Below are 5589 nucleotides of genomic sequence, written 5' to 3'. Positions count from 1 at the left end.
ATGACGTAGAAAGCTGCGCCAGCACCTGATTAAAATGGAAGGGTGAAAGGGAGATGGGTTGGCGGAAGGAGAGACGGAGGTTCAAAAGAGGGCGGTGAAAGTGTGTGGAGAGGTGGCCTTTTCTTGCTCTCCGTCCCATCCTTCGTGTACTTCTATGGAAGAGTCGCTTATTCTCTTAAGGGTTTTGTTCTCGCCTTACAGGTGGGAGAGAAAGGGGCGAACTTTTCATAGGGTCCTGGAATTGTAGAGTTGCAAGACATCCCGAGGGTCATCTAGTCTAATCCCCCGCGATGCAGGAATCTCAACTAGAGCATCCATGGAAGATGGCCACCCAACCTCTGCTTAAAAACTTCCAAGGAAGGAGAGTGCACTACCTTCAAGGAAGTCCGTTCCACTGTCCAACAGCTCTTACTGTCAGAAAGTTATAAAAAAAAATGTCCAGTAGCACCTTGGAGACCAACTAAGTGTGTTCTGGGTATAAGCTTTCGTGTATAAGCTTCTTTCTGAAGAAGTGTGCATGCACACGAAAGCTTATATCCAGAATATACTTAGTTGGTCTCCAAGGTGCTACTGGACAATTTTTTTATTTATTTCGACTGTGTCAGACCAACATGGCTAGCTACCTGAATCTTGTCAGAAAGTTATTTCTGAGGCAGATGTTCTTCCTTTTTTCTGTTTGTAACGCATGGGGATTCCTTGAGTGCTGTTCACAAACACTTCAGTGGTGATACTGAATTGGAATGAGTGGTATTCAACTAAGTTCCACTCAGATTAAACCTGTTGAAATCAATGGATCTTAGTCATGTTCATAAATTTCAGTGGGTCTACTTAGTTGAATACCATCCATTGTGGTGGCTGTGTTTTAATCTTTAGTTTAAGAAGTTATCTCCACAACCTTTCTGGAGGTCATATGTATTTAAGGCTCTGGTCTTATATTGCTTAGGAATAAATACAACTGGATTCCTTGTGGGTCAAATAGGATAGTGCACAAGAAAACATAAAGTGTCTTAAAAGTAGACAACAATTTTGCAGGATGACTGTTTCAAAAGAGTCTCCTTTATTTCAGGCATCACTTACCGGTAGTTCAGTATGACTTCTGAGTAAAATGTGGATAGGATTGAGCTGCAGATATTCCTCCCCTCCAATTTAACCCTATTTGTAATTGTTTTTCAGATTATATTTTAAGAATAACTTTGTCCTTGGGAATAGGTATTTGTGACCAATATGAGCAGGGTAGTTGGAAGGAATAAATGACATGCAGCTGGTGGTGGAGTGTGGTAAAATCAGCTTGAGGTCAGGCCCATATTAAAGCAACTCGAGGCTCTGGGTTAGGAGACCTTGGGAGGCCGAAACTTAAGAGCATCTGATCATGAGAAATGAAACATTGTTATCTCCTTTAACTGCTCAATGAAAGTAGAATATTGCTGACATTTTAGCATTGATAACAAGTTTATTAAAGTATGGAATTAATGAAGACATCCACACAAAACATTCTTAGGGGAATCATAGCTGTGTTATAACATTGCACTATATACAAAGTCAGAACAGTTTCTTTTGTGCTCTTTTGGATGCAAACTTATCAATTATAGCATTAAAATCAGTAAGTTACTGTTTGTCATTTTCTATGCAGAAAATGCTTAGATCAGACAACCAACCTTGTGACGTTGTTGACGGTAGATCATTGTTTATCCCTTTTAGTCTAGAAAACGATCTTTTACTAGTACAGTTTGTAACCATTAAACACAGGAACAATCTGAAAATTGTTTCCACATTTGGAAAAGCTGTTCAAATTTTCTCCTGTAATATTTTATACATATCTTGGTGGCTGAAATTTTCTGTTTTCAAGGTAAGCTTGTTTGATGTGCAGGTGAAAGTGTAAGAGTTCATCATCAATTGTCTACTCTTGCATCAACATCTCAACACCGTTGTAAATGTGTTCCTTGGTTGTTTGTAGGTTCACCAAAAATGAAAAATTGCCAGCTACACTGTTGCTCTTCTGTCTGGGTTGGCTTCAAGAGCATCAATGACAGGGATAAATGAATTTACCCTAAACTTGTCTCTTGGATAAAGTTTGTCTCAGGCTTTGGATGCTGTTCTATCATTCTCTCCCCCCCCCCCAGTCTGTTTTCTTTTGACAGTTTTGTACTCTGGTAAAGTGAATTTTGCTTGCTGTTCAATTTCATCAAAATTAGCCCAAGTGTTTGATATGAACTGCAGTTGTGAACAGCAAATATTTGCACATGTGCTTTTGTGAACTTTTGAGTGCCTTGCTAACTTTATGAAAGTGTGTCCAAAACTAAAGCATGAAAATGAATTTAAATTCTTCCATTTTCTGCAGATTTTCAGCCTGTCGTCTAGTATCTCCTTTTTCAGATTCATCACAGTAAATATGTCTGAGGGCTTCAACAATGTAAGTAAGCATAACTTTCACTAATAGCTGCAGTAGCTTTGGTGTTAGCCTCCCTTCTTGTGTCTGACTCAAGAGGCAAGAATTTTTTAGCATTGCTGATATATTTGCAGAAGATGAGAAAAAACAATAAAGCTCATTTATTATGGCAAAAAAAATCACTGCATCCAGGGACAAGTCACCTGTGGTTCGTCCAACTCGATTTAGGGACTGTCCAGCGCAATGGAATAAACTTTGCAAGCTTGTTCCTTTCCAGAATATTTTGTGGAATGCTGTTATATTTTCCAGCCATATTAGCTGCATTGCCATATGATTTACTGAAATCATATGTACTGAAATCATATGTTCAGTGAAGTAGTTCAGTATTGGCTCAACCATACTTTCACTGGTGTGGTATTTCAGTTCAAAAAACTCAGAAAGCATTCAGCTAGTAATCCATTGCTAGGAGAAACATATTTAACCATGACAGTAAGTTGATCAACATGGGAAACATCAGGGTTTGAATCAACAGATAAACTAAAATAACCTGCCTGTTTGATGTTGCTCAGTATTGCTTCTTGAACTGTATAAGCCATCAACTGGATAACCTATTTACATATGGTTTTGGAGAAGTATGATAGCTGACCAGAGCTTTTACTTCCATATTGATTTATGTGAGCGCACAGGAAATGATCAAATCTGGCAGTTAATTCAAGCAATCTAAGAAAGTTACCATTGTCTGGTGAACCAAATGTTTCATCATTTCCATGAAATGCCAAGCCACGTTCCCCCAAAAGGGAAATCACTTCAATAACTTGCTGAAGTACGTGCAGCTCCAGTAATCCTGCTTTGATTGGTTCTTTGAGTTTTTATGTGAGTCTTTGAGCACACTTTCTTTTTAAGTATGTTAGCAGAGAGTTTGTATGATTTTTAGAGTTTCCATGGGTTTTAACAAGATAAGTGTGATGCCAATCATCAAATACAGTAGAACCTAAAGTTGTAGTTGAGGTAGTTTGGTTAGAGAAAGGTTTGTGCACAAGACAGTAGACACTTCCTTTTGTGGGGGAATACACTAGCCACTCTTGAGGGTATGTTTATCCATTTACTTTGGTGGAATAGAATAATTTTTTGAACAGATCCAGACTCTGTTTTTAGATGTTTGCTTCAAAGTGGTAAAAGGTCCATCCCAGTGCTGACATTCCGATGGACCTTTCTCAATCCAGAATGATGTTTCCTTGCTATTTAATGTGGACCACAAACCTATGACATTATTGTCTCTAAAATCACTAGTAGCATGAACCGTTGGTATTTTTGTGTCTGCAATGTAAGGGTTTTAATTCAGATAATTTGCTTTATTTTCCAATACTTTAAGACAGTAAAGAGCTTGAACTGCTTCTTTTGGTACAACCATCTCATGGTATGTTCCTTCAGCACCTTGTGTTAATTATTGGGCCGTAGGTCCTACCACTTCATTGTCACTTTCTCCAGTTGTTTCTGTACTTGTAGTGGTAGTTACCGACAACAATTCTCCTTGAAGGTCTTTCGGAGGCTGTGTTCTGTATATAAACTGGTTGTTATTCAGTCTGCTCAGACTACTCAGTGTAGTCTACTTGATTTTCTTCTGTTTGTAAACATGAATGTTCTGTATGAGGGATTATGTAAGGCTGTTTCTGCTTGGTGTACAAAGCCATATGACATGATTGGCTTTAAACATTTGAGTATTTCCTTCTGTGTTTTTGTTGTTGTTGTTGCTTTCATTTACTAGCACCACTTTCATAGCGCTTATTCATTATTTTTTTCACAAAAAGTAAAAATTAAATAGTGATTCACAGTGATATAAAAGGCAGTGATCAGAACACTTGTATTGCTTTATAATTTGATTCTGAGTAGTTTTAAAGCCTCTGTGAAATTTACTAAACAGTAGAGTATGCACTTGTGTAACTGTTATACAGTCATAGATTCATACACCACATGTTTAATATTACTAAGCAACTGGGCCTAAATAGTAAAATCTGCCTGTTTACTTTTTTATTTTGCAAGAGGCCAAGGCCCTCCCTAGATTATAAGGCCCTGCGCTGCAGCTAGCTCAGCCCATATGTAAATCAGAACTTTGGGCCTCAGGCCTCCATGGTGAGGACCCTACCCAGTGGGGGTTTTATGTATAAGCACATGCTCTTTATTCATAAGCATCCAAAAGTTGTCCATGATGGCTCTGTCCCAAGTTCCCTTCTTGTTAGCTTGATTGCCTTTTGATTAGGTTGCATGTTGTAATTGTAGCCTAATCAAAAAGCAATCAAGCTAAAAAGGTATTTAGGCAATTAATAATCTATCATTAAAGCTATGTGGGCCAATCCAATGCATTGAATTTTATTCAGAAGTAAGCCCCGTTAAGTTCAGTGAGGCTTGCTCCAACAGTGTGCCTAGGGTTTATTGCATCCTTAATTTCAGATCAAAATCTGCTCCTTCCCTTTAGTTAAATAGGCTTGATAATAAAGCATGTGCCACTGTTCCTATCATGCAGGTCCATCTCCATATAGTCAATGTAATAAAACAAAGATGGGTGAAAAAAGGAGCACAACATCTTTTTGTTGTGGTTGTAGACATGACTCAATGACTAAACAAAAACAACAAAAAGATGGGTGCTCCTTTTTTCACTGTATCTAAAAATAACACATTTACAATAAGGTAAACCCACAATCCTTTCCCTAATGGCACTAGAAATTACAGGTAAATCAATCTGATGGTGCTTTGCAGAAACTGATGTCCATACTCATGTTAAATCTTCATCTGCTGTGATACTGATGAGATTACATACTCATTTTTAGTCATATTTCTTCCTGGTATGTTGAGGTATTAGACAATATTCTGTATTCCATACAATACTCCCAATTTGATCGGGGGAAATTAAAATACAATTTCTTAGTAACATCGAGGGCACCTTTTGTTTATTATGCTTAAGTTGGCTTATTTAAAAGGAACATTCTTTACAACGTACATAACCTAAGTCAATAGCCACACTTCAGCTTTTGTGCAATATGCCCCAAACCCCATTTTTATGGCAGCTAGCTTGTCATATTTGGTCTGGCTGAGACAAAGATCTAGTCCCTATTTACCTCCACATTCCAGCCCTTCAACCCATCGTCCCCTTACCATCCAAGTCTCATTGCCTGACTTCATCTCCTGTCATGTGGCAACTGTTTACC

The 5589-nt window shown here is 38.1% G+C and overlaps 1 protein-coding gene across 1 annotated transcript in view; it reads left to right on the top strand.

Annotated features, from left to right (window-relative positions):
- Window positions 1-53: 53 nt before the first annotated feature.
- Window positions 54-5589, top strand: part of AP3B1 (adaptor related protein complex 3 subunit beta 1) — a 138078-nt gene continuing 132542 nt past the window's right edge. Inside the window, exons 1-2 of the mRNA XM_083403726.1 lie at window positions 54-201; window positions 2339-2410. The gene's annotated coding sequence lies outside the window, so the exon portion shown is untranslated. The remainder of the gene's footprint in view (window positions 202-2338; window positions 2411-5589) is intronic.

The sequence above is a fragment of the Podarcis tiliguerta genome, assembly GCF_965153285.1.
Source record: "Podarcis tiliguerta genome assembly, chromosome: 11".
In the NCBI taxonomy this organism is placed as follows: domain Eukaryota; kingdom Metazoa; phylum Chordata; class Lepidosauria; order Squamata; family Lacertidae; genus Podarcis; species Podarcis tiliguerta.
Note: the sequence above shows the minus strand (reverse complement) of the source record. Positions and strands in the feature narration are given on the sequence as shown.